The following is a 27,881-nucleotide window of genomic DNA, read 5'->3' as shown; positions in this document are numbered from 1 at the left end:
CATCCCAGCCTTTAACGGACCCGCTAAAAGCCTAGCAGATTTTTCCCCGTGTATAAAAAATAAACCTTTAGATTTAAAAATTTGCTGTTCAGTGGGAAAGGTCAGAAGCAAATCATACTGTGATTGAAGTTTGACCTTTTCTTTATATAGGTCTTCAGTAGGTTTAACTGAATACGCATTATCTATCTGTTTAATTTTATTAATAAGCACTGACAATTCAGTTTTAGTTTTCTTTCTCAAGGCTGCTGAAAATGAGATTATCTGTCCCCTAAGAAAAGATTTCAAGGTGTCCCATATAACCAGATTTGACATTCCTTCAGTTGTGTTAAATTCAAAAAATATAGAAATTTGCTCCTTAATAAAATTAACAAAAACTGGATCCTGTAACAATATGGGGTTCAATCTCCAATGTGAGATTTTCAAAATTCTATCCTAAAGCTTAAGGGTTAATTTTAAAGGCGCGTGATCTGAGAGCGCAGTGATGTCATACGCACATTCAACAACGGAATTTAGCAGACGTGTATCTAAAAAAAAGTAATCAATTCGAGAATATCTGTGATGGACGTGTGAGAAAAAAGAGAAATCTTTATCATTGGGGTGTTTATATCTCCAAATATTGACAAAACCATATTCTAATAAAAAAGAGTTAATTCAAGCTACCGCTTTATTAGGAAGTGATGGATTGGTTGATGACCTGTCAATCTCAGGATTTAAACAACAATTAAAGTCACCACCCATGATCAGTTTATATTCATTGAGATTCGGTAACTCCGAAAAAAGTTTCTTAAAAAAATCAGAATTATCTACATTTTGTGCATATACACACACCAGAGCTACCTTTTGCTCGCATAATAAACCTGTAACAATTAAATATCTTCCAATCAAATCAGTAATAGTATTAAAGTGTACAAAAGGGATTTTGGGACTAAGAAATATAGAAACGCCTCTTATTTTACTATCCAACAGTGAGTGGAACGGAGCCCCGTCCCAGAAGCAGAGAAACCTGTCCTCATCCTGTTTTCATATATGATTTTCTTGCGCAAAAATAATATCTGCATTAAGTGTTTTTAATTTCTTAAGAATCTCTCTACGCTTAATGGGATGATTGACACCATTCCAATTCCAAGATATTGATTTTATTAACACCCATGTTTAAAATTGAGTTTAATATTATATAAAAGAAATGTTATGCAAATACAGATTAAACCAAAAGGCGCAGGTACAACCAGAAGGAGTGACGCATTTACGAAAGAGAAATCCATCAAAAGAACTGCCCAATCAAGAAAAAAACCTATCCAATAGACCCCTCCCCATAGATACTTTACTTTAGAGTATTTTAAGTTTCTGCAGGAACGCAGTGGGGGGGTAATCTTGGTCAAAATATAATATTTTATCATCTAAAAACACCCTCTTCTGACCCCAGGCCCTTCGTAGAATCTCTGCCTTGGTACTGTACCGAAGGAATTTAATTATTATTGAGAGTGGCTTATCTGTTCTATCTTGGGTAGGCTTGGGTACGCTGACTAATAACCTGTTCTCTATCTTGCAGCTCCATGTAATAATAAAAAAAGTAAAAATCCCATGGAAAATAGCCATAACAAAAGGCACAAACAGAATTCAGCTACTATAATGTTGTGTCTAACATTAATAAAAACATAATCAACAACAGCCATCTTAGAATCAGCTAAAGTAGCTTAAACACATATTCAAAAAAAAGGAAAAAATCCGAGCAAATAATGTTACAAACAATATTCTTCTCTCAAAAAAGAAAAGTAAGTGAGTATATATATATATATAAAACAGACCTAAAACTATAAATATTGAAACAAATACAAGAAATAAAAAGATTAATACACAACAGGCCCTACATGGACCATTAAAGTACTATACTATAAAAGTCTCCTACAAGACAGTTATATATGTACTAATTATAGATAAGGTAAAAAAAATTTAAATCAGCCACGTCCCATACCAAAGAATGAAAAGGTATAGAATGTACTTAACTCAAAAGCTCCATAAACAACTCATACAGCAGATACTTCAAAATTGCCTATTGAGTAATCGGAATAACTTTAATATTTTATTCAGTAGGCTTAACTTTAAGGTTTTTAATATATGCCCATCCCTCCTGAGGAGAGTAGATTCTCAATGATTGAGATTTTTCAGGAGAAATTGTCAGCTTTGCTGGAAAGCAAAGGGAGGGATTAAATTCTAATTTATACATTTCACTATTTCTTTCTTTTGGAGAAGATCTCGGGAGGATAATCTTCAACTATACGAATCTGTGGTGAATTAAAGAATAATTTCTGTTTCTTTCTGGCTTCTCGAAGAATAGCTTCTTTAGTCGTATAATAATGCAAAGAAAGTACAACTGCTCGAGGATGTAATTCAAATGAATGCCGAGAAAATAGAATTCTATGGGCTCTGTCAATTAAGGGGTTAGTTTTGAGGGTCCCATTGAAAAGTGAGTACAACATATCTGAAAAGAATTTTTACAGATCGCCAGCTTCAGTATTTTCAGGCAGTCCCAGAATGCACAGATTCCTCCGATGCCCTCTACTATCTAAATCAACCATTCTTTTCTTCGTTTTAGATAGTTCCGAGGTAATTTCATTGATTTTCTTTTCCATCAAAGACATCTTCATTCCTTGATCTTTAATAGTTTGCTTGAATAGATCAGGCTCATTCTCAATTCAGGTTGTAGTCTGCTGAAGTGTTTGGAGTCCAAGTTATTCAGAGAGTCTTGAATCGTAGAAATATTCAAGCTTCCCGTTTGAACCAGCCAGCTTATCAATTTTAATATTAAGCAATCCAAATTCCAACTTCATGTCTTGTATTGAAGAAAATATTCCTGCTAGTGTAACAGATTCCTCCATTTTCCTGGTTTGTTCCATTTGTTCCATTTCAGGAAACGTCTTGCCGCTTCTCAGTTCAATACCAGATCGACTTCTTTTGGCCATTGTAATTAAGTGGTAATTCCTTCAGTAGAAGTAGTAAATCATCAAAACTAAAAGGGATCTGTCAGTGGGATGTAAAATAGATTAAGAGAGGGAGAGCCACTAGAAATGTGACTTACTCCATTATGGTGCAAAATGGCGGAATGGAGGTTCTGTCAACCTGATAGAGAAAGTGTGTTGCCTCCTGGGATGTCTTGGATTGGGTGCAGAGTTTTCTGAAGGGAGAGGGTGAACAGCCAGAAGTCTTGGTACACGTTGGTACCAGTGACATATGAAGAAAAAGGGAGGATTCAGGGAGTTGGGTAGAAACCTCAAAAGCAGGACCTCCAGGATTCTGGAGGTAAGACTAAGGAAAAGACACCAATCCTCATAGAGGGATCAGAAGTGGAGAGAGTGAGCAGCTTCAAGTTCCTTGGTGTCAAGATCTCTGAGGATCTAACCTGGTTCCAACATATCGATGTAGTCATAAAGAAGGCAAGACTGGTTATACTTTATTAGGAGTTTGAAGAGATTTGGCATGTCAACAAATACACTCAAAAACTTCTATAGATGTACTGTGGAGAGCATTCTGACAGGCTGCATCACTGTCTGGTATGGAGGGGCTACTGCATATGACCGAAAGAAGGTTATAAATCTAATCAGCTCCATCTAGGGCACTAACCTACAAAGTACCCTGGACATCTTTAGGGAGTGGTGCCTCAGAAAGGCAGCGTCCATTATTAAGGACCTCCAGCAACTAGGTCATGCCCTTTTCTCACTGTTACCATCAGGTAGGAGGTACAGAGGTCTGAAGGCACACACTCAGCGATTCAGGAACATTTTCTTCCCCTCTGCCATCCGATTCCTAAATGGATATTGATCCTGTGAACACTACTTCACTTTAATGCAAGATTACTTTTTTATTTCCATCTTTTGTAGTTTCAAAATAACGAAAAAGGAAAAGGGCCCGAAGCAAAAATTTGGGCATCCTGCATGGTCAGTACTTAGTAACACCCTGTTTGGCAAGTATCACAGATTGTGAACACTTTCTGTAGAGTGTTTTAAGTAAAACACTAATAGTCTTTTAATTCTTGTTTGGGGGATTTTTGGATTGGCTAAATGGAGTATTGGAGATTGAGAGATTGGAGAGTAATGGAGATTCCCAGAGTATTTTTTATGTTTCTGCAGGACCACTGGGGGGGGGGGGGTAATCTTGATCAAAATATATTAATTTCCTGTTCAAAAATACTTTCTTCTTTCCCCAGGCCTTGCACAGAATCTCTGCTTTGGTTTTGTACCTGGTGGAATCTGATAACTATTGACCATGGCTTATCTTCACTGTCTCCAGAAGACCTTGGGACGAGCATGTGGCGTGCTCTCTCAATGTCGAGTTCCACTGTCTTCCACCTTTTCAATTTGTGGCTCTGCCACCACTATTCTTTGATTGATATTGGTGAGCTCTGAACTGATTGTTTAATTGCTGTTCTATGTCTTTTTGGAATTCCTGTATCTCTTCCAGAATTTTGATCATATTCACCTGAATGAGGCCCAGTGTCAGCCTCACTACCATGCAGTCAGGTAGGAGATCCACTCGCTGCACCCCTCTTGTCCACAAGCTCCTCCATGATGCTTTTTTATCTCCATTTTTTTCCCCATTCTTGACCCTCTTATCAATTCAGATCTTTTTTGAAAGATTTTATATTCAGTGGATTTACAGGGTAAAATAAACATTTTTCCAGAGGAACTATTAATTTAAGCTGCCATTCTGAATGAAGACATCACCAGAAACCCCCAGGATTTAATTTTTCTAAAGGTAGACTCATATTTAATTTAAAAGGTTGTAAATTGATTTTAACTATTGCTGTTTACAAGATTGAAAATGTATTCATTTTCAATCTTTTTTAACTGATTAAAAAAATAAGGATAAATAGAAGTCTGAGAAGTTATCTCAAATACATATTTCAATAATAGTACAAAGAAAGGGATATACACTCAAAATCATATATAGTGTAGTATTATGCTAATATAAAGAAAAAAAAGAACAATGACTCCTCTTAACAATTCATAGAAAAAAAGACTCAAAAATTTCTATTTTTGAGAGAGAAATAAAACCCCACTAAACTAACCTAAAACCATAAAAAAGGGGACTGGGCCATCCATTTTGAGGATTCAATTTAAAAAAAAGGAAAAATCCTTCTGATCAAATCTAAAATTTCGCAGAGAAAAAAAAAGATCAACTCAAAAAGTAAAAAAAAAACTAGACCATATGAAAATATTGAATAAAAGGTCACCAGGTTTGCTCAAATTTAAAAGATGTATCAAACATCGGACTTCTAATTTTCTCCAAACTTAAACATGACATAATGGAGGACAGCCAGAAAAAAAAAACAGTAGGTGAGTTGGGATCCTTCCAATACAACAAAATAGTGCTCCTAGCCAATAAAGTTGAAAAAGCTATCATGTGTGGTTTAGAATGGTGCATTGAAGGCAAATATGGTCAGACAAAAGATAAGTTTTTCATACAGAGAATGCTAGGTGTGTGGAATGCACTGCCTATGGCAATGGTGGAAGCAGATACAATGGAGTCTTTTAAGAGCCTCTTAAGTGGAGCTTAGAAAAATAGGGTATGTGCTAGGGAGATTCTAGGCAACTTCTAGAGTAGTTACCTGGTCGGCACAACATTATGCCCACAGGGCCTATAATGTGCTGTAGATTTCTATGTTCTCTGATAATAATATTGTTATGAATAGATTTTTGAAAAAATTAAATATACCTAAAATTTCTACTCAAGATATTAATATACTAGATGCACCTATTAAACAAGAGGAAATAGCTAGGGCTATATCCTTTATCCAACTAGGGAAAGCTCCAGGACCAGATGGATATACAGTGGAATTTTTTAAGACTTTTACTGAAATGCTTACATCACATCTTTGTCAAACTTTCACTTATTCTATATCCTCTAGAATCTTCCGAAAACTTTTTATGAGGCATCAATTTTATTGATTCCTAAAAAAGGAAAAGATCTATCTGAATGTGCCTCCTATAGACCAATTTCCTTATTGAATGTGGATTTTAAAATTCTCTCTAAGATTCTGGCTAATAGGCTTGAGAATATTTTGCCTGCTGTTATTTCAAATGATCAAACAGGATTTATTAAAAATAGGTATTCTCATTTTAACATTCAAAGATGGTTAAATATTATTTATTCTCCCTCAGTTAAAGAATCTGAATGTATTGTTTCTCTCAATGTATAGAAAGCTTTTGACAAGGTGGAATGGCCTTATTTGTTTCATGTTTTGGAGAGGTTTAATTTCAGTCCGGGATTTATTTCCTGGATCAAACTGATCTATCAAGCCCCAATGGCTGCGGTTATAACTAGCAAACAAAAATCTCCTTATATTAGACTATATGAAGGAACCCGTCAGGGTTGTCCTCTTAGTCCTTTATTATTTAATTTGGCTTTAGAACCACTTGCTATTGCTCTTAGGGATTCTAATTTTGTGCAGGGTATTAGGAGAGGGGATAAATTACATAAGGTTTTGTTATACATGGATGAAAATTTATTGACAATGATGAAGCTGTGCTATGACAATGTCAGAATTCTGTTTTACAAAATAAACAAAACCTCTCATGGAACCAACCATTGACGGGGCACCATCAGTAAAGATGCCAACACAGTTCCTCAAAGACAGACCTTTTGTTTCCAGATATGAAGACAAAATATTAAATATATGCTTGTTTCAGTCAGATATGTATGACACAAAATCTTTTCCTGAATTTCACCATCATTTACAAATCTTACAAATGCTACATGACAACATTAATTGGTGAAGTCTGTTGACTCATCAACCTGGATAGAGAAGCTGTTGTTTTCAGTTTATCACACAAAACCTCTTCAGCATCATGTAATATGTCATCAACACTTCGACTTCCTGTACTGTTTGAGAGTGAAACTTTTTCTGCATCTTGTACTGACTCTTGGTCCTAGCATTTTACCCTCTTTAATTTTATATGCTGGTATTACAGCTTTTGGGAGTGGTTTAAACTAATATGGCAGGGGAATAAGAACGTGTATGATAGAGCTGACAATGTCAATAGGTTTACAAGTAGATGATGGATGTAACATGAATGTAAGGAAAGATTGGGTACAAATGCAGACAAAGAGTTTAATTGTACCACAGACACAAAATTCAAAAGGGCAAAGAATGCAGGCATGCGGAATAAAGTAGATGAACTGGTGTAATTAGACATCAGCATCACTGAGTCATGTCTGAAAGAAGGCTACAGATGGGAGCTAACATGAAAGGATGCACTTTGTATCGAAAGGACAGTCAGGCTGTAAGTGGTGGTGTATCATCACTTGTGCAAAATATTCATAGATCTGATAGAAATGAGCCTTGCACATGAAATTCTGCAAACTTTATTGCCAAGTTGCAAGAGGTGAAGTGCACTTGAGCCCATTTAACTGTGGCTTCTGTTCCAATAGGTTCACAGTTACAGTCACAACCTAACCTGTGGTGAGCCCAAATCCAAAAGACCTCACCACTAATGAGCTCATTTTTTTACACCCTGGTCACTTCTCTCCACCCCCAACAAATGACCATTACCTTGAGCACTACTGATGCAATTTTAAGTGAATTTGGGGACACAAGAAATGATTATCTGATTCGGGTAAATAGTGGGTTAAAATTAAGTGCCAGCTTGTGTATGCTCTGTTCTGTGAAAAGTTGCAGAGACTGTCCTTGACTGAAAAAAACTGCCTTCAGTTTGTTTAGATTAACAACTCACAGCTGTCCCTTTGAGAATGATTTGTGGGCTGCATATATCCTGCGTTATGAATTCACATCACTGATCTAATTCCCTCATTTGTTTAGAGAAGAAACACTGATAAGGCAAAACTCTACCTGTAATTAAAACCTTGATTTAGTGGACTCTCTTATCTAAGTAATTAAGTTTTGCTGTAACTGACTTGGCTGGAATATCTGTTCAACTAAGTGGTTCTTTGTTTCACCAGTTCTATAAATTGTCATGTTTCTGAGTGTTAGACAGAAAGCTCATTGCGAGTCGCCGGGGAGAGAGAGAGAGAGAGATATACTGTCTTTCTAACGATCGGCTCTGAGTCCTCTCGCCGACTGATTTCCAACAAATGAACAGGTGAAACGTTAAATTAAAGAATTGTCTGTGGTGTAGTTATTTGGTCTGGCAAATTTAAGTTTTCATTTGGTGCTGCGACTCAGATATCAACATAGGGTACGTTTCACTGGGCTGAGTATATGACCAACGGTTTGAATTAAACACAACTGAGTGGTAGGGTGCCGATGTATTTTACCTCTATTACGTATCCCGTAACTGGATAACTCACCAGCAAAGACAGAGAGGTCTGTTGAAGTCTGATGGCACTATTTTCGAACATTTTATTCATAAAGTGGGGCACAAAAGTAAGGTTAATACAAACATTCAGAACATATACATCGGCAAAACTCAATCTAAAGCGCGGGTATAGCAATAATCATCATTAAGAAATAATCTCGACTGTTGTCTAGGGGATAATATATTGTCCGTTGGAAATATAAAAGTCACTCAGAAGTCTACAGGCTTCAGTCTTTTTGGGGAATCGCTGGGTTTCACGTGTTTCAGAGAGAGTGAGGAGAAACGACAAAACTTGCCCGGGTCTTTGACGAAGCAACTCCGTTGAATCAGGGGAGCGTTGTTTCCCTGTTAATAGTTCGAAGTCCTTCTCGGTATCATCAGCCACCCGCTCCCCAGGCAAAGGAGTTACGGAGCGCACGTGGCTTTTGAATGGCTTCCAGCTATCACGGGAGCGTTGAGCGTTCGAGTCCTTCTGGTGCGTCGCTGGGGTACCGTCTTCTGCAGTCCACTTTTATCTTGACTTGCAGAGTTGTAGATGTCCATCAAAGTAGGGTGATGCAATCCCCACCCCCACATTGCCCGAGGGTGTCCATATCCGTGGTAGCTGTCACGTAGCAGGGTCATGCCCTTAGCACAGGTGTCTCTAAGAGCAATGGCCAAAACCATTACATTGACTCTCATTTGCGATTCTCCGGAAGGAGGGGGCTGCTCCCGCCCCTTCGGCCCCTCAGAGCTGTGGTACATTCATAACACCCCTGACTGCTCCTTGTGCCCGGCGAGGCATTCTGCCTCTCACCCATTGAAACTTGTACCTTGACGGGATCCAACGAAGCTCCCGGACCAGGAAGAATAAGGTAAGCAGTTGTTTTTGTGAAGTATTAATGGAGAATAAGGTTAGCAATTGTCTCTGTGAAGTTGCAGTGGGTGACACTGGCCTATTCTGTAATATGCTCAGAACGGGATTCAAGCCCCAGTTGGGAGAAGTGGTCGCTGGTGCCTGATGAATTCAGTAAAGGTTGCACATGCCTCAGAATATGGTCGGTTGAAATTTGATTTTCAGGATACGGGACTGGCAGCCTGGTAAGTTTCTCACCTCAGCAGCAAAAATATGGCCGGTTGAAATTTGATGATAAGGGTTAAAATGAGATGTTCAGGATAAGGGAAAGAAGGGGAACCCCTCCAGAGTACATGTGAGCAAATACCAGATAAGGACAAGGATCTTTGGATGTTACGTGCTGCACTAAACGATTGGGAAACAGTGTATGGCCCCCGGGTGGAACTCGGGATAAAACCTCTTGTGAACAAGCAATAAATTTTCTTTGGAAATTGATCAAAGAATGGAAAGATAGAGCTGATACTAAATAGCATGGTACCTTACTGGCCAGTTAGAGGAACAATGCAGGTGATAGAGGAATAGAGACACGTACAGGTGATGGCACTCCCAAGAGTTAGGAAACTTTAGAGGCAGAGTGTGAGTCGGCAGACGGTAGGAGTAAAAGGGAACAGGAACAACAGAGAAAACAGGCAAAGGCTGATATGAACAGACAAGAAGGATTAGAACAACCGCATTGAGGGAAAACTCTGAGGCCTGACCGGGATCCCAAGTCTATGTCTGGTATACCAACTCTTTTTGATGATTCGGCAGATGAGGAGTGGGGATGTTACCCTAGACTGTCACCGCCCACCCTTACCTCTCTCACAACCAACACTCCACCCCCGACACCATACAAGGCTCCCGAAGGATCAAATGTGGCAGAGTGAGTCAAGTTGAATCTCAGAAGACAAATCTGGAGGGGATCCTGGCCAGGAGATTCTGGAGAGGGGCAGTCTAAACTTTGTGATAAGCTTGGAGGAATCCAACTGAATCCCCAATAGCAGTGCTCTATTAGGCAGTTGCCCAATCCCCGAGCGGGTGAGGGGGATGACCAACCACCACCGATTGAGTACGTCACCTGGAAACATCAGGAGATGATAATGAAAATAATTCAGGCCCCAGACCGTCAGGAGAAACCAGCCCAATTTGCTCAGTATGTTCGAAGTTGTATTCTAATGTATAATGCCACTCCCCAGGACCCGCTTGGACTATACTGCATGATACCGTCACCTGAAGAGACAACAAAGTGGCAGGACAGAGGGCCGATCCGAAGCCACAGGGAACTAGAGCAGTGATTTTCTAGTGACCAAGAAGCACAAATGAACCACTTAATCTAATCATTACAACAAGCCCTACACCAACCTGTTAACATCACTAAGGTGTTAGAGTACAGACCAAAGCCAAGAGAGTCAGGGGGTGATTATCTGGAGCAGTTTGTTGCTTGCTATGGTACATTTTTGGGGGATTAACCAAGGACAAGATTCACCTTTGTTTAATGCTACTGTCTTGCAATATATTTCCCCCGGTATTGCTGTCATGATCCCGACGAATGACATTAACTGGTCTGAGAACTCCTGGCCTCAGATGAGACAAGCAGTGGTGTATTACAGGAATGGCCAGAGTGAGTCTAAGCCTCGACTAGACCACAGCTAAAAAGCAAATATATCCAGCGCCTGAGGCGCCCATTGGTGGGCGGACAGGAAGGGACCCCCAGTGGAAGGGAAGAGCCCAAAGACCCTGACCGGCGCTTCCCCAGTTGGTTGTATCCTGACCCTGATAATGACCCACCAGGCCCTTTTCAGCCAATAATCCATTTACTTGTCCTCAGATACAAATCTCCTGGTGATAAGCACATTCCCTCATCAGGAACCACATGTCAACCTGCATGTGGCTAGAAACCCAATTCCATTCATGACCCTCGATCAGGAAATAGTAAAGGATAAAGGATTCCAGCTATCTGGCACTACCATCGTCTTATCGGGATTTGAAGGACGTGAAGATTCTTTCTCATGCATGCAACCATTTCCAGCGGAATACAAAGGACACTACTGCGACATCTCCTTTACGGTAACTACCAATCTGGGCTGTAACCTGGCCAGGAGAGATTTGTTTGTCCACTCGGAGTAGAGATAATTTGCACGATGAGGGTATCACCATAGGCTTGTATGGCTGCAGACAGTATCCTCAGTTTACAGTTCCTCAGTGATGGGTTTAAGTATGAACTCCACACAGTTTACCTCACCACTCCCCATATTGGACCCCCATGTAAACCGTCTGTTATGACCCCATCGGGAGCTCTGCCAAAGACACTCAGTACTATGGTCTTTTTGAAGGATTAGAGTATCCGGTCTTGTTGATTGCAGAATTGGAAGGAGAAGAAGGCACAGCTTACTTGGCCATTATTCCAGGATATGTATGGCAGTAAACCAAGCTGGTAGTCCCGCATGTCACCTTGACCAGGGTATAAACCCAAGAGCCTTGGATTTCTTGCCTACACACTGACATAGATGGCTGCTGACACCAAAGGGACCTGGCAGACCTTTCCTGAAGGATGAATACAGTACTGGGAACAACCCAGTCAACAGGTTGGCCAATTAATCCACCACAGCTCTAGCATGGACCAAACCAAGGAGGTCGCCCCCCTCCCCCCCGGCCCCCAGTGATGAGCCAGCTTGGGTCATGAAGTTGAGCGTACTACTTACACCCCAATTCGGATATAAATAAAGGAGAATCAAACTCTACCATCTCTTCCCCAGTATCCCCTGAAACTGGAAGATTAAGAGGGGGCACGAGTGTTGATTAACTCCATTGTAGCCATTTTAAGTTGTATCTCAGCCGATTCTTGTGTATTCACCATTATCGATTTACAACATGCATTTTTCACTGTGCCTCTACACCCAGACTCACAGTATTTGTTCGCCTTCACCTATCAAGGCCAGCAATATACCTGGACCTGGCTGTCCCGAGGGTTTAGCCACGCCCCCACGCTGTTCTCACAGATTCTTCAGAAACAATTACGTACCCTTGAGTTGCCACGGGGATCAATGGTAATACAGTATGTGGATGATCGACTCCTGGCTACAAGGTGCAAGACTGTGAAAACTAACACTACTGTACTGCTGAATTTTCTCCACACTTTGGGCTATGTAGTTCCTCCACAGAAGGTAAGATGATCACAGACAGAGGTTAAATTCCTTGGCATTGTCCTTTTGACCAAAGAACAAAAACTGATGGAGGACCAAATACGACCCATTGCTGCTACCTCCCCGCCAACCACCCCTAAACAGATGTGTGCTTTCCTATGTCTTCTCAACTTTTGCAGGCAAAGGATACCCAATATTGCCATTTACAACCGCTTATTGACTCCCCTGGTGTCATCGAATGCTCCACCTAGTTTTACCCTGACAACCGAGCAATTGACAGCTTTTATGGAACTAAAAGTACATTCAGCCAGAGACTCATTCCATCGAGATACAACACTAAGTGTCATAGGAAGTCATTCCTGGCTGTGGCCATCCCTCAGAGTGTTAGACATCCTGAGCCAATAGGCTGGTCCTAGACTTATTTCCACTTGGAATAATTTACTTATTACTATTTAATTATTTAGGGTTTAATATTGCTATATTTCTTCACTATTCTTGGTGCGACTGTAACGAAACCCGATTTCCCTCGGGATCAATAAAGTATGTCTGTCTGTCTGTCTAGTCTCTCAAGGGCTCCAGCCTCGGCCGGCCATTGCATGATCACCCATGCCAGCAGTATGTTACTATTAAGGAAGGATCTGCCACTGCCATCCTAACACAGATGCATGCCAACCACAGAAGACTGGTGGCGTAATACTCAATGAAGTCAGACCCGGTCATCACAGGATTACCACCCTGTTCACTAGTATTGCCAGCGATCTATATGTTAGTATCTGCGGCCTCAAATATTAAATACGTCAACAGGTAACAGTCCTGACCCCTCATTCTACGGTCAAATTGTTAACCTCCCAACAGACTCAACATTTAACGCAAGCTCACCAGAACAGATATGAGACAGCCTTGATTGATAATCCCTCGCTCCCCTCTCCAGACCACGAATGTATGCTCAGAAACCATCTTTTTACGAAACCCCTTGAGGATTTAGCCGATCAGCCACTTCCTATTGTCGAACTGATTCTCTATATAGATGGCAGTTCCTTTATTGCTCCGACAGGCCAAAGCTGCTCTGGTTATGCTGTTGTCACGGACTCTGAAACAGTAGATCAAGGCTCCTTTGAAACACCAGTGTCTGCACGCCTATGCTTTCATATTAGCTAGAGGACAATCTGCCAATATTTATACAGACTCTCGCTATGCCTTTGGGGTGGCACATGACTATGGGGCCTTGTGGGAGCATTGGGGGTTCGTGACCTCTACTGGATAGCCCATTAGCAATGCTGCTTTTGTACACAACTTATTGCAAGCTTTACAATTACCATCCAGTGTGGCAATCATCAGATATACTGCCCGCACTGTAGAATATGATGAGGTTTCAAAAGACAATGCACGCGCTGACACTGCAGATAAACAGACCACTCTAAACCCTTCCCTTTTAGTCCCCTCGGGATCCCAGCAAGCTTCTGTTAGACAAAACTTAAGGATGGGTATGCTAGACGTGAATGAGATACCCATGATTAAGAGTGTAAACTATGGTTCCCAAATGGGATGTCACCTCGAGCCTCAGAATAATCTACGGGTGACCCCTGTGGGACAGGTTTGTGACCCTTCTGTGTTTCTACCTATGTTAATTGATTACGTGCATAACTGCACACACTTGGGCAATATGTTATTACATATTTGGAGGCACCCCAATTTCCAGAAAGCAGCTGAAAAACGAGCTAAAGCATGTTTAGTTTGTAAGAAGACAGATGCTGGAAAAGGGATGTCCTGTGGTTCTGGAACCACCACCTTACCCAGTGGGTCTCTTGCTTGTCTGCAACTTGATTTTACAAAATTACCTGGAGTACATTGTTATAAGCTTTGCTCAGTAATAGTAGATGTATTCAGTAGGTGGACTGAAGCTATCCTCACGACTGACAATACCGCTACAACGTTGGTAAAAGTATTGCTAAAGGAAATAATTCCCCATTATGCACTCTCAGAAATGATAAGCTCAAAGGACTGCACTTTGTGGCCAAAATAAATGAGGAAATCTGCAAGGAGTTGGTATAGTAGAACAAGCCATTGGTACCTTGAAAGATTTCTTTACGTTGGCCAAACTTAGCCAGGAGACTGGACTGACCTGGTTAAAGGTTCTATCCTTGGACCAGTTCCATGAGAATCACACCCTCAGTTAAAACGGGGTTATACCCCGCCGAGATAAGCTACTGGAAGCTCATGTGAACCCCATGGGGTCAGAACCGGCACGACTTCCCCTTCCTGAGAGGATGGACAGGCATACCTTAGGGGAGGAGATGGGAAAATATTTATTCAAGTTAACTAAAACTCTCCAAAGCTTGCATTCACAGGTACGACAGGACTATTGAGAGGACGACACCCAGCCTAAGGGAGACTACCCCACCATCGAGCCTGGAGATTTTGTCTTGATTAAGAACTGGATCGTATGAAATTGGAACCGCGGTGGAGAGGACAGTACCAAGTGCTATTGACAACACCTGCGGTGGTGAATGTGGAAGGGCAGCTGCAGTGGATACATCAAACGCGTTACTGGCGGAACTGATAAGGACTGAAAAATGGACTGTTTAGTGCTGATTTTAATTACCCTAAGGGGGCCTGCCCCTGTCTTGGGAGGCCCCCAGGTTAACACCTTCTGTCCCTCCAAAACACCTATGTTATGCACGTAGAGTGGGGTGCATGTTGGCTAAGTGCCGGAATTCCCCAACATGGTAAGACTATGTTCCCCACGTCAGTGGTGTCCCTTAATACTAGCGAAGTAAGTTTACTTATGATGTTTTCTGATAGCCATAATGGTAGTGTTGTCAATTGCACCTTATCCAGATCTGCAAGGCGAGACTGTGGATGGTGTTGCTTTGAGGGTTGGAGTCGTAGATCTCCTCCACAAGATCCCTCCAAGCTATGGCCGGGAATAGGAGTTATATCTCCAGCAGTGGTTAATATCTCCAGCAGTGTTGGTGTAACCATAATGACAATGTACCCTATCAAGTGGGAAGTAGTAACTGTACCAAGAATCAAACTTACGATACCCCGGAACACTAAGTAGAACTTACTGGATTTGTGGAAATAGGGCCTATCCTTAGCTGCTGGTAGAAAGAATAGGGCAGCAGCATGGAACAACACCCTACCAGATGGGTTCTCGAGGGCAGGATGAGGGTTGGAGTGGTTGTTGCTACTTGGCCTACCTTGTGCCACACTGGAGGATCATGGTTCAGCCTCAAGATCACCCCCACTGGAATTGGCAACGAAAGGGTATAACGGAATCTGAAAGATTTTGGATGATCACCTTTCCCTCCTATGGAGTAGCTAGAAATTCCAGGGAAATAATTTAGCAGGCGCTCTAGAAGAAATGGCCAATATACAACTGCAGCACTGACAGACACTCAAGCACAGGTAACTGGGATATCCATTGCGATGAGTGCGATTCACACAAAAATGCTAGAGAATTGGAAGGCCCTAGACTTTATATTAGCAGAAACATAGGAAACCTACAGCACAATACAGGCTCTTCAGCCCACAAAGTTGTGCCAAGCATGTCCCTACCTCTGAAATTACTAGGCTTACCTATAGCCCTCTATTTTTCTAAGCTCCATGTACCTATTCAAAAGTCTCTTAAAAGACCCTATCATATCCATCTCACCATCATTCCACACACTCACTACTCTCTGAGTAAAAAACTTACTCTTGATATCTCCTCTGTACCTGCTCCCCAACACCTTAATCCTCTTGCGGCAACCATTTCAGCCCTGGGAAAAAGCCTCTGACTATCCACACGATCAATGCCTCTCATCATCGTCTACACCTCTATCAGGTCACCTCTCATCCTCCGCCACTCCAAGAAGGAAAGGCCAAGTTCACTCAACCTATTCCCATAAGGTGATGTTCCAATGGTAAAACCACAAAGTATACTGTGAACCACGCAGTATTAGTGGAAATTGATTCTGTTGCCACTTGGTGAATTGTCCTTTTCCCACTGTACTATTGCTTCCCCTCCCCAAACTGTAGTATTGATGTGACTTGGACACCGCTGTAGATTGAACAACCACATTTGTTCAACAGACCTTCACTTTCTTAACCCCTGTCCTGACATCATATGCACTCTGACCTACGAATACTCACACAGTACATTACATCCCCCTTCTCAAGGTTTTTTTTACAACCCTGTGAATTACCAAAACAATGCCTTTCTTACATTGCAACAGCCATGACATAAACTAAATAAACATCTTAACTTCTTATACTGTATTCTACATTGTATCTTACAATACTAACAGCAATATATTTTCTTTTACTAACATAGACTAATAAACCTTTTATTTCACACCTTGGGACTTATATCATGTGTGACTTTTCCTCAATAGACAATAGACAATAGGTGCAGAAGTAGATCATTTGGCCCTTCGAGCCTGCACCACCATTCTGAGATCAAACTGTATGAGACGGTAGGTAGATCTAGTCTCTGTATCCAGCTGGAAGTTTGTCTTGTCTCCCAGACCGTGTGCGATACAACTGTGACTGTGCTTGTCCTTCATCAGTGTTAGTCTCTCAAGTGACCTCTGGGTCTTTGTGGTCTGCATTCCCACCTCTGTCAGTCTGCGCCGAACCTTCACCTTCGTTGTGCAGTGGGATTTCGTCATGCCCCTCACTCTTGGAGTCATTTGTTTCCATGTCTGTATCCGTGGAAATGTCCTGTGTATCTGTACGTGGAAACTCCCTCTCGCCTGTCTTCAGCAGATGCTTCCTGATCCTCCTGTAGACTCTTCCATCCACCGTGCAAACTATGAAGGATCTTGGTTGCTGATGCCTGTTCACCACCACAGCTGGCTGCCAAGCGTCTCCTCTCTGTATTCTGACATTTTCACCCATATGCAGATCTGGCAACTGTCTTGTATGTCTGTCATAGTAGCCCTTTTGCTTTGTATGTCCTGTGTATCTGTACGTGGAAACTCCCTCTCGCCTGTCTTCAGCAGATGCTTCCTGTTCCTCCTGTAGACTCTTCCATCCAGCGTGCAAACTATGAAGGATCTTGGTTGCTGATGTCTGTTCAACCTCTTCGACCGTGAGCAGTGGATAGTACTCTCTTTTGATGGCTCAGTTGAGATCTTCTGGATCCATGCAAATCCTCATCTTTTTCTCTGTGACCACTGTCACCATACTATTCACCCAGTCAGTCAGTTCTATTTGTCTCGTTATGACTCCCATCTGTTCCATTCTGTGTAGCTCCTCCACTACTCGATCCCTGAGAGCTACTGGAACCTTCCTCGGAGCATGCACAACTGGTGCAACAGTTGGATCAATCTGGATATGGTGTTTCTATTCCAAAAAACATTCTAATCCAAAAAACAAGTCAGCAAAGTCTTTGAGAATGTCATTTCCATTCTCAACACCATAGATTCGCTTCACCAGGCCTAGCTTTCCCAATATTGCTGGAACACATTGCCGTTCTATCTCAATATCTTGTGTTTTTGTCCTTTGTACACACAGGTGAGTGTTTTCTTTCCCAATGACACTGTCTTGTGGCCAAAATATGCAACAAGCTTGCAGGTGGATTTTCTCAGTCTTCCTCTGATGTCCAGAAGTTGAATGTTTCTGCTGACATTACATTGCACTTTGCCCCAGTGTCAAGCTTAAATGTCACATTCCTCCTGTTTATTATCAGATCTTGTCCAATCATCTTCATCCTCCATCTCCGCATTGTCAATATTCTTGATGCATACCTCCTGTTCCACTTCAACTGTGCCAATGAACATGTCACTGTTGCCCTCACTCTGTTCCACAGCATGCATTTTCCTTGTGTGCTCCTGCGATTTGCACATCTTTGCGAAGTGATTTTTTTCCCTGCATAATTTGCATGTCTGACCAAAGGCTGGACATCTTCTGTATCTATGTTTATAACCATCTGTTACAGTTAACTTCCTTTTGATTATCCTGTGGTGCTGGCTTTGATCTAATTGTCCTGGCTTTGTCTAAATCTCTTACTATCTTTCCTTTCAGTTAGTCCTAACGAAGGGTCTCGGCCCAAAACATCAACAGTACTTCTCCTATAGTTGCTGCCTGGCCTGCTGTGTTCCACCAGCATTTTGTGTGTGCTGTTGTCCTACTCTTGTCAGTTTTCACAGTTTTTATTTGTGCACTTCAATCTCGACATTGAGCACTTTAACCTGACTTGACATGATCTCACTGGCACGGCAAACATCAATCGCTTTTTCTAATGTAAACTCCACCTCTGTCGATAGTCTGTAACTCACATGAACATCTCATATGCCACATACAATCCTGTCGTGTATTAAAGAATCATGCTGTTGTCCGAACTCTCTGTTTTTTGCCTTGTTCTTCAAATCTGTTATGTAGGCATCTATGGTCTCTGTCCGTCCTTGAGCACTCATAAAAAATAAATATTGGATGTATGGTTCGCAGTAATCTTGAAACTTTTTCTTCAACACTTCAATTTTAGCTTGCTCATCATCTTGAAAGACAAATGTGTTGCAAACCTTTATTGCGTCTTCCCCCGCCACAAGCAGAAACGTATCATTTCTCCGTCTTTTCAGCTACGCCACTAGCAGTGCAAAACAGCTCAAACTGCTGGATCCATAATTTCCAGTTCTCAGCAAGATTACCTCGTAGGCTTAAACTCGACGGTGGCTGTAACTGTGACATCTTTTACTCCTTTTTTTTCTCGCAATTAATCCCACTTCTGACACCGCTGTAGATTGAACAACCACGTTCATTCAACAGACCTCCGTTTTCTTAACCCCTGTCCTGACATCATATGCACTCTGACCTACAAATACTCACACAGTACATTACACATACCATCAGATGGTACAACGACTATGAAACTTCATACAAAAGATAATTAAACTCAACTGCTTTTAATTTCTGTTTGGCTGTTTTACTCTTTCATATAATCAACATGCTTCTCCCAGATGCTCACGTTGACTAATGGACTTGTACGTACAGAAATAACTACTGTTTAACTACATGATAGAGACGGCACCTAACCACATCGATTGCCCGATGAACTGTAAAGCATGAGAGGGTTATCTTTGGTCACATCTATCCAACACTCATTTATTTATGATTCAAAAGCTCCAAAGGCCTAGGGATTACATATCCTTTCGCCTCAGCACCCACTCTCCCCACCCCGATCACCCACCAAAATCTGCAACGGCCAGATCGACTCCAGAGCAACACCAAGCAGCCTGGCCGAAGTCACCTAGCCACTCTCAGGTGAGCAGCTGAACCCAAATCGAATGGCAACTTCCCACCTCCCCTAAGCAACCAAGCTCAACAACAAACGATTTCGCCCCCAGACGTTGATTAGCCAAATCCCATTGGCAACCTGGATTCGTAAGCTACTGATTGGCGTGATGTAACGCCAATCGGTCACATTACCACCCACAAATTTCCCCAGACCAGGAAATGGGGTGACTCCTGGCTGCTGTTTGGTGGATGTTGATGATGCGTTATTTATTGGAAACAGAAAAATAACAAAGCGAGAGGAGAGTGAAGGTCTGGTGGTGGCAGGATTTGCACACACGGGCTACAGGCCTGTCAAGACAGGTCTGGAAACAAAGGGTTAATTGCAAGGCGACAAAGTAACAGGCTGCCACACTGCTACAATGTTACAAGCTTACCCTCCAGCACAAGCCGCACGTACCCGAGCCGAAGATGGAAAGTCGCCTCATGTTACTTGCTGAGCGTGGCCTCGGTCTCCGCCTTTCGTGATCCATGATGGGGCCTTGGGCTCGGGGACAACTCTGTGATTGAGCATCCCAGCTTCTCCTTCCACTCCCACTTCAGCCCCAGGACAATCCTTAAACAAAATGTGTAGCCCTTACCTCTCTATTTATCTCTCTCCCTCCATTTGCTGGATGCCTTAGCTCCTCAGTTGTCAAAAACAGCAGCGAGTATGGATGAGGGAGAGTAAGGGACTGAGGGAGCTGCCGTGTCACAATAAGTCCGTACTCCCTCCCACAGCAGCTCCAAGCGGCACCAAGACTCAATGCAGCTTGCATCAAGCACAATCTCAGATGATACTATGCACACTAAACACATCCGCACTGCTATGGCGAGTTCAACAACTGAACGTACTAAAGGCAGAGGAAGACTGGCATTCAGAATCAGAATCAGACTTTAATCGCCAAGTACCTGTACACATACAAGGAATTTACTTCCGGCAGATGTTGTCTCTCTGCTCATAACAATAATAATGATAAATATAAATGAAAATATAGATTCACAGTCAATTACAGAGATATATCGAGTGCAGCCATAATAATTCTCATTTTACTCACAGAAAGTCTTCATTGCAGCTCTTACAAACCTGACAATTTGGATCACAAAGACGTAGTACTCTACTGCCTGTCGGAGAGAACATCTTTCAGCTAAAGTATTAACCCACCATACGCTTCAGTGGGTGTAAAGTACTGCACGAAAAAGAACTGTAAGAACTAGAAAGTCCCTTTAACTAAATATTGAGAAGGACATTGACTACAACCTTGGACATCACTATTCCCGGCAAATGTCTGAAAAGGAAAACATAATCTTGAATAATCTCAAAATGAACATGGACCACATACTTGCTCTATCAAAGGTTCAGTCCTTATCATTATGGTAGCTGCAGCTCATCTGCCAATGAAGCCTCTACACTATTTCCTTAGTTTGCTTTCTTTATTCTATCTTCTGTACACTCTAACCCATTTAGATCTCTTATTCTTCTGTCCATTCAAGTTCTATTCCCTGAGTTTGCCAACTAACATTAGCTTTTAGATTAATCAATTTGGGTGTCTGCTCTTGCCTGACCACCTTATTAGCTTGTCCATGCTTCTCAGCCAATGTCTCCAACATGTCTCTATCTATTTCTCTCTTTTTGAAGTTCCGATCAATTTACACTTTTCACTTCTACAATTTTCTTGAGCTGACTGTTCTTCAGCCATCATCATTACTGGTTTCTCCTGCCTCAATTGTTTAAATGCTGAGTTATTTCTTTAATGTTTACACTTTTAAATTGCAGCATTTAAAAAGAAAATAGATTATTTGGGCTGTACTAGCAATGCTCAAGGGCAGATGAAATTTTGGCTTTTCAGCTCCTCCTGTGCTCTGCTATTTTATAAGATCTTGGTTATTCTTCTACTCAAGGAGGCACAAGAGACTGCATATGCTGGAATATGAAACGACACTCGAAACTTTGGAGGCACTCAACAGCTCAGACAGTATCTATGGGAGAAAGTGAACAGTTAACATTGTACCCTATAGTAAGATTATACCCATCTTCTACCCATGTGTCTCTTTATCGGATTATGTCTAAACAACATCTTTGTAAACATCCCAGAAGCCACAATACTAAACACCACCAGAATAGTTCAAAAGATCCTAGCAAATGAAAAATGACTGCTTGGCTATGCCTGTACCTAAGATTTTTCCAGCTTGAGCTGAGAAAAAAATTATAATAGTAACAAATGAATTAATTAACACTACTGAGAGCATGAATTGTAGAATCCTCGGAAGTGAGTGCATAGGTTCTAGAAGCAGTTCAGTGTTGGGGTGCTGGGGATCCTTGATGGTAGACACTGCTTTCCTGTGACAAAGCTTCAAGTAGATGGGGGGAAGGTTTTACCTGTGATGGACTGGGCCCTCCCCATTACCTTTTATAGGACATTAGTGTATCCATACCAGACTGTGATGCAGCCAGCAATATACTGAATGGTGTTTGAAAAGCGGGCTATCAGAGGTTGAGACTGAGAGGTCATTCACACTGGTCAGAGAGCGTACATTAAAGAGCAATGCTTTGTGAAAAATATAGCACCTGAACAGCAGCCAGTCAGAGATTGGGGGAGAGAGGAGAGGTGACTCACACAGGTTGGTGCACGTGCATTAAAAAGGCAATGCCTCATGGAAGTTTTGGCCTTTGAACATGGCTAATCAGAATTTGGGAATGAAAGAAGAGTTGGCACACGCAGCATGGCATGTGCACTTTAAGAAGAAGGGCTTTGCAGGATTTTGAATGAAAGCTAATCAGAGATTGGCGTCCATTAGCAATAAGGCTGGGGCAAGTGGATCATCCTTTGTTGGTGTGGACAATGTTAGACTGGGGAATGGAGATTTCAGTTCTTTGAGGCTTATGAGTAAGAGGCTTATGCAAAAAGGCAAAACACATTATGTAGATTTTTTCCAGATTATTTATTATTTCCTTCTTTACAATTTCACTCTTAGAGCAGTAAGGATGCCAGGCAGGATAGTTGAACCCTTGTCTTGCAGAAGACAGGAAGATCTCCATAGTCCCTGATGACTACTGCCGTAAGAAGTGCATCCAGCTGCAGCTTCTAATAATTCGCATTAAAAAGTTGGACTTGGAACTGGATGAACTCCAGATCATTCGGGAGGCTGACAGGCTGATAAATAGGATATATACAAGACACAGGAAACTGGGAGATAGGAGGTTGAAAGGGGTTAACCAGCTAGTGAAGATTACAGAGTATCCCTGTAGCCATCTCCCTCAACATTAAGTATACCACTATGGATACCAGTGGGGGTGGCTGGTGAAAATAACAGCAAAGGTAAGTTATAGTGGTCACTATAGTGGTTATAGTGCAGGTATAAGCTGGAAGGAACAGATGAGGTGCTTATGGAGTGTAAGGAATGCAAGGGAACACTTAAGAAAGAAATCAGGGGTGCTTAAAAAAAAAGCATGAATTTGCTCTAGCAGACAAGGTGAAGCAAAATAGCAAGTGCTTTTACAGATACGTTAAGAGCAAAAAGAATGCAAGGGTAAAAAAATTGCACTTCTGGAACATTAGAATCCATGTGAGTCACCAAAACAGATGGGGGAGATCATAAATAGATTTCTTTACCTGTGTTTATTTGAGAGACAGAGACAGAGTCCATAGAAATGAGTCAAAGCAGCAGTGAGGTCATGCGCCCTAAACAGATAACAGTTTGCTATCTTAAGGCATATCAGTGTGGACAAATCCGCATAGCCTGACAAAGTGTTCCTTCGGACTCTGTGGGAGCCTAGCAGATATATTTAAATCATTCTGAGTGTCATCCAGAGGATTGAAGGATAGTCAAAGTTGTTCTGATGTTTAAGAAAGGCCCTAAGAATGCACCAGAAAATTATGGACCTGACATTATTGGGAAAGTTATTGGAAGGTATTGCAAGGGACCAGATATTTGAGTATTTGGATAGCCAGTTAACCAAAGTAGCATGCCTAACAAATTGGCCTTCATAGAAACGCGTACAAAATAGGGATCTCATGTTGAAGTTGCCTAAGATGTTGTCGAGGTCTGACTTGGAGTATTGTGTGTAGATCTTGATCACCTTCCTACAGGCAAGATGTATATAAGATTGAAAGAGCACACAGAAAATTTAGAAGGGTATTTCTAGGTCTGGAGAAGCAGATTTACAAGGAAGGATTGAACAGAACATGAAAGATTGTGAGTAGATTTGATAGGCATATACAGAATTATAAGATGTATAGACAGGGTAAATCCAAGCAGTCTTTTTCCGCTGAGGTTGGATAGGACTACAACTTAAGGTCATGGGTTAAGAGTGAAAGGTGAAAAGTTTAACTGGAACAAGAGGGAAAACTTCTTCACTGAGAGTCATGAGAATGTGGAAATTCATGGATGTGATTTCAATTTCAATGTTTAAGAGAAGTTTATATAAGTACATGATGTGAGAAATATGGATGGCTATGGTCTGGGTGCATATTGATGGCAGTTAGCAGTTTAAATTCTTTGCCGTAACTGGGTGCATATCTATAAACTTAGGTAATAGTTTTTGATGCAATGCAGAATCTTTGCAACTCCTAAGGAAGTAGCGGTGCTGTGATGCTTTCTTCATAATGCACTTATGTTTTGGCCGCTGTTCAGATTCTCGGAAATGGTAACAAAGAGGAACTTATGGTTGCTGAACCTCTCCACCTCTGATCCTTTGATGAGAAGTGGCTCATGGACCTCTGGTTTCCTATTTAAAAGTCTACAACCAGCTACTTGGCATTGAGTGAGAAGTTATTGTTGTGGTACCTCTGCCAGATTTTCAATCTCCCTCGTGTATGCTGATTCATCATCACCTTTGATTTGGCCTATAACAGTGATGTCATCAGCAAACTCGAGTATAGCCTCGGAGCTGTGCTAAGCCCACACAGTAATGTGAAATTGAGTACAGCAGGGGACTGAACACATAGCCTTGTAGCTTTGTGGTGTACCTGTGCTGCTAAAGACTGTGGAGGAAATATTTATTGCCAATCTGAACTGTTTAGGGTCAACAGATGATGAAATTGAGGATCCAATCTATAAAAGGAAGTATTTAGTCCTGGAAGCATATTGTTTTGAGGGAACAGCCAATGAAATTGCTTGGTGGAGGGGAAGAAGCTGTTACTAAATCACTCTGTGTGTTTGTGTCTGTGTGTGTATCTTCAGGGTCCTGTACCTCCTACCTAATGGTAGCAATGCGAAGACGTTGGTGGGGCACCTTAATAATGGATGCTCCCATTCTGAGGCACCACTCCCTGGAAAGTCTTGGATACAATGGAGGCTAGTACCCAAGACAGAGATGGGTAATTTTACAACTTCTTTTGACCCTGTGGAGTTGCACCACCCTCCCCACACCTGACAGTGATACAACCTGCCAGAATCCTCTGTAGATGTTTTTGAGTGCTTTAGGTGACAAACCAAATCTCCTCAAACTCAAAATGAAATGTAGGTGCTGTCTTGATTTCTTTAATACTGCATTGATATGTTGAGACCGAGCTAGATCCTCAGAGATCTTGACACCCAGGAACTTGAAACTGCTCACTCTCTCCTCTTCTGATCTCCCTATGAGGATCAGTGTGTGTTCCTTCGTCTTACCCTTCCTGAAGTCCACAACCAGCTCTTTCATCTTACTGACATTGAGTGCCAGGTTGTTGTTGCGGCACCATTCCACCAGTTGGCATATCTCACTCCTGTACGCCCCCTCATCACCACCTGAGATTCTACCAACAATTGTTATATTGTCAGCAAATTTATAGATGGTATTTGAGCTATGCCTAGCTGCACAGTCATGGGTATAGACAGAGTAGAGCAGTGGGCTAAGCACACAAACCTGAAGTATGCCAGAGCTGATCGTGAGTAGTGAGGTGGAGTTTCTGATCCTTTAAGACTACGGTGAGAAAATTGAGGATCCAATTACATACGGCCCAGGTTCTGATCAGAACTGCATGAATGAGCATCCTGACATAGGTATTCATATTAATCCAATGCCAACTGAAGAGTAACAAGATTACATCTGCTGTAGACCTATTGTGGCAATACGTAAATTGCAGTGGGTCTAGGTCCTCCCCGAGACTGGTGATAATTCTTTCTATAATCAACCTTTCACCATAGTTTTGAGGGCTACTGAACAGCTTACCTTGCTTTTATAATAATTGCTGATATAATTGTTGCCCTTTTGAAGCAGCTGGGAACTACCAACTGTAGCAGTGAGTGAATGAAAAAACCTATGGACACAGTAGTCAGTTGGTTGGCACAGGGCCTGTTGCTTTGCAAGGGTTCATAAAGACACACACACAAAAGACGTTCTGATAATAGCCTCTGAGACAGAGATCATAGGGTCACTGGATGCAGCAGTAAGTTTTATTCTCCTATTCCGAGCATAAAATGCAATGAGCTCATTGGGCAATGAAGTATCTCTGCTATTCATGGTGTTAGGTTTCACTTTGTAGGAAATAATGGCCTGCAAACCCTGCCAGAGTGACTTGCATCCGATTCTACCTCTAACATCATTTGGAATTGTTCCTTTTGCTCTTGAGATATCCCTCCATTGGTCTCACCTGGCCTTCTGGTGTAGTTCTGGTTCATTAGGCTTGAATATCACTGATCTAGCCCCACAGCAGACTATAAACATCCTGGTTCATCCATGATTTAGGTATGTTCAGTATACTCTCAGAGGCACATACACATTCACATAGCTTTTAATGAAGTCAGTGACATCTGTAACATACTCTTTCAGACTCAAAGATGAATCTGTGAGTACAGTCCAGTCCATCAATTTAAAACAGTTGTTAGGGGTTGGGTTAGGATTTAGCAACATGGATGCAAAAGGGAATTACAGAAATCAGGAGCAAAATAAAGTGTGAGTGCTCTACAGATAAGGTCAGAAATCCCAGAAGTGTATAGAGATCTCCCAAGTTTGCGAGTTCTGAGTCAGGTATCCATAAGGCCAATGTACACAAGTGTCAATTACCGCTACTCCCTGAAATCACCAGGCTCAAAGGTCTGTGCTAATCTAATGATGAAGTCCAAAGGCCAGACTTGTTATTATGAGAACTGGCATCAATAACTAGAGATTACCAAAGTCTGAAGCACAAAGCCAAAGATTAGGTCCAAACTGGAGACCCAAAGATCAAAGCCCTTGTTGTTATCACTGCTGAGTACCGTGTGCATGTTACGTTGAGTTTGAAATGAGCAGTAACATTTGTGGCCAGCCCCAAGCTCATCTTTAGGCATGATGGCTATTAAAGCAAGTTATGTATCTCACTTCACGTTTCAATGTAGATATGTTATTTAATGAATTGAATCTGAGTCTGCTGTAGCTCTTAAGAGATGAGATCCACGCTGCACTTTTGGGAGTAGTTCTTTGACCATAGGGAAGAGATGGCCAAGGACGATCTCTGCAGTTGCTTTCCCTATGACAAATTGCATGGAAGTCTGCATACTGACATGAGATTTTTCTCTTTTCCAGACAGTATCATAGTATCCCTGGAACATATAGCTTGTTTTCTTCATCCCAGGTAAGAGAAAATTTTCTCACTGCTGACGTTTAAAACTTGAGCTGTATGAAGTTTTAAAATGTTGTTTGCCAATTTGTTTTTTAGCATTTTCATTTTTATTTCAGAATTTTGACACATGGATTTTTTCTTTATTTTCATCAAACAAAGCAGCCATTTGGTCAGTGTGTTACAATAATTGATAGCAGAGTTATCCAACAGACTGCTCTCTTCACATAATTGCAGTTTTTCTTCTTTAAGTGTTTAGTTGGACTTCTATTTATATTGTGGTCATGTTCAAAAAATAGATAATGCAAATAGCAATTGTGTAAAGAGGTATCTGCTTCTGGGGGTTCAGATCCAGATTTTTAAGATGACTCTACTAAGTCAACAAGTTTGGTCAAACTTCATAAATTTGGACACTTTAGCAGTTAACAGAATGCTATTATGACTCAGGGCATTCAATGTATGGTGTTCAATTCCAAAGTCGTTTGTAAAGAATTTGCACACTCTCCTCATGAATCATTTGAATTTCCTCCAGGTGCTACAGTTTCCTTCTACAGTCCAAAGAAGGTTAATTAGGCATTATAAAATGTCTTGTGACTAGACTAGTGTTGAATAAGTGGGTTTACTAAATGGTCTTTTCTGAAAATAAACAAGTTTGTCTAGGTCTTGAAAAACTATTGCTTAACAAATGTCTCACTGTTTCCTGTTTGCAACACAAAACAGTTTTCTTTTGTCTATCAAAACACTTCATAGTTCTGAAAGGTTCTATTAAATTACCCCTTAA

The 27,881-nt window shown here is 41.4% G+C and overlaps 1 protein-coding gene and 1 pseudogene across 1 annotated transcript in view; both read left to right on the top strand.

Annotated features, from left to right (window-relative positions):
* The window catches only part of LOC132385333 (B-cell CLL/lymphoma 9-like protein), a 267,028-nt gene that overhangs the window by 171,502 nt on the left and 67,645 nt on the right, over positions 1-27,881 (top strand). The gene's annotated exons all lie outside the window — the stretch shown is intronic.
* LOC132385336 (probable ATP-dependent RNA helicase ddx6) overlaps positions 1-27,881 on the top strand; it is a 99,624-nt pseudogene that overhangs the window by 22,093 nt on the left and 49,650 nt on the right.

This window comes from Hypanus sabinus, chromosome Y, assembly GCF_030144855.1.
Source record: "Hypanus sabinus isolate sHypSab1 chromosome Y, sHypSab1.hap1, whole genome shotgun sequence".
NCBI lineage: Eukaryota > Metazoa > Chordata > Chondrichthyes > Myliobatiformes > Dasyatidae > Hypanus > Hypanus sabinus.
The sequence above is the reverse complement of the archived record's forward strand: the minus strand, read 5'-3'. Positions and strand labels throughout refer to the sequence as shown.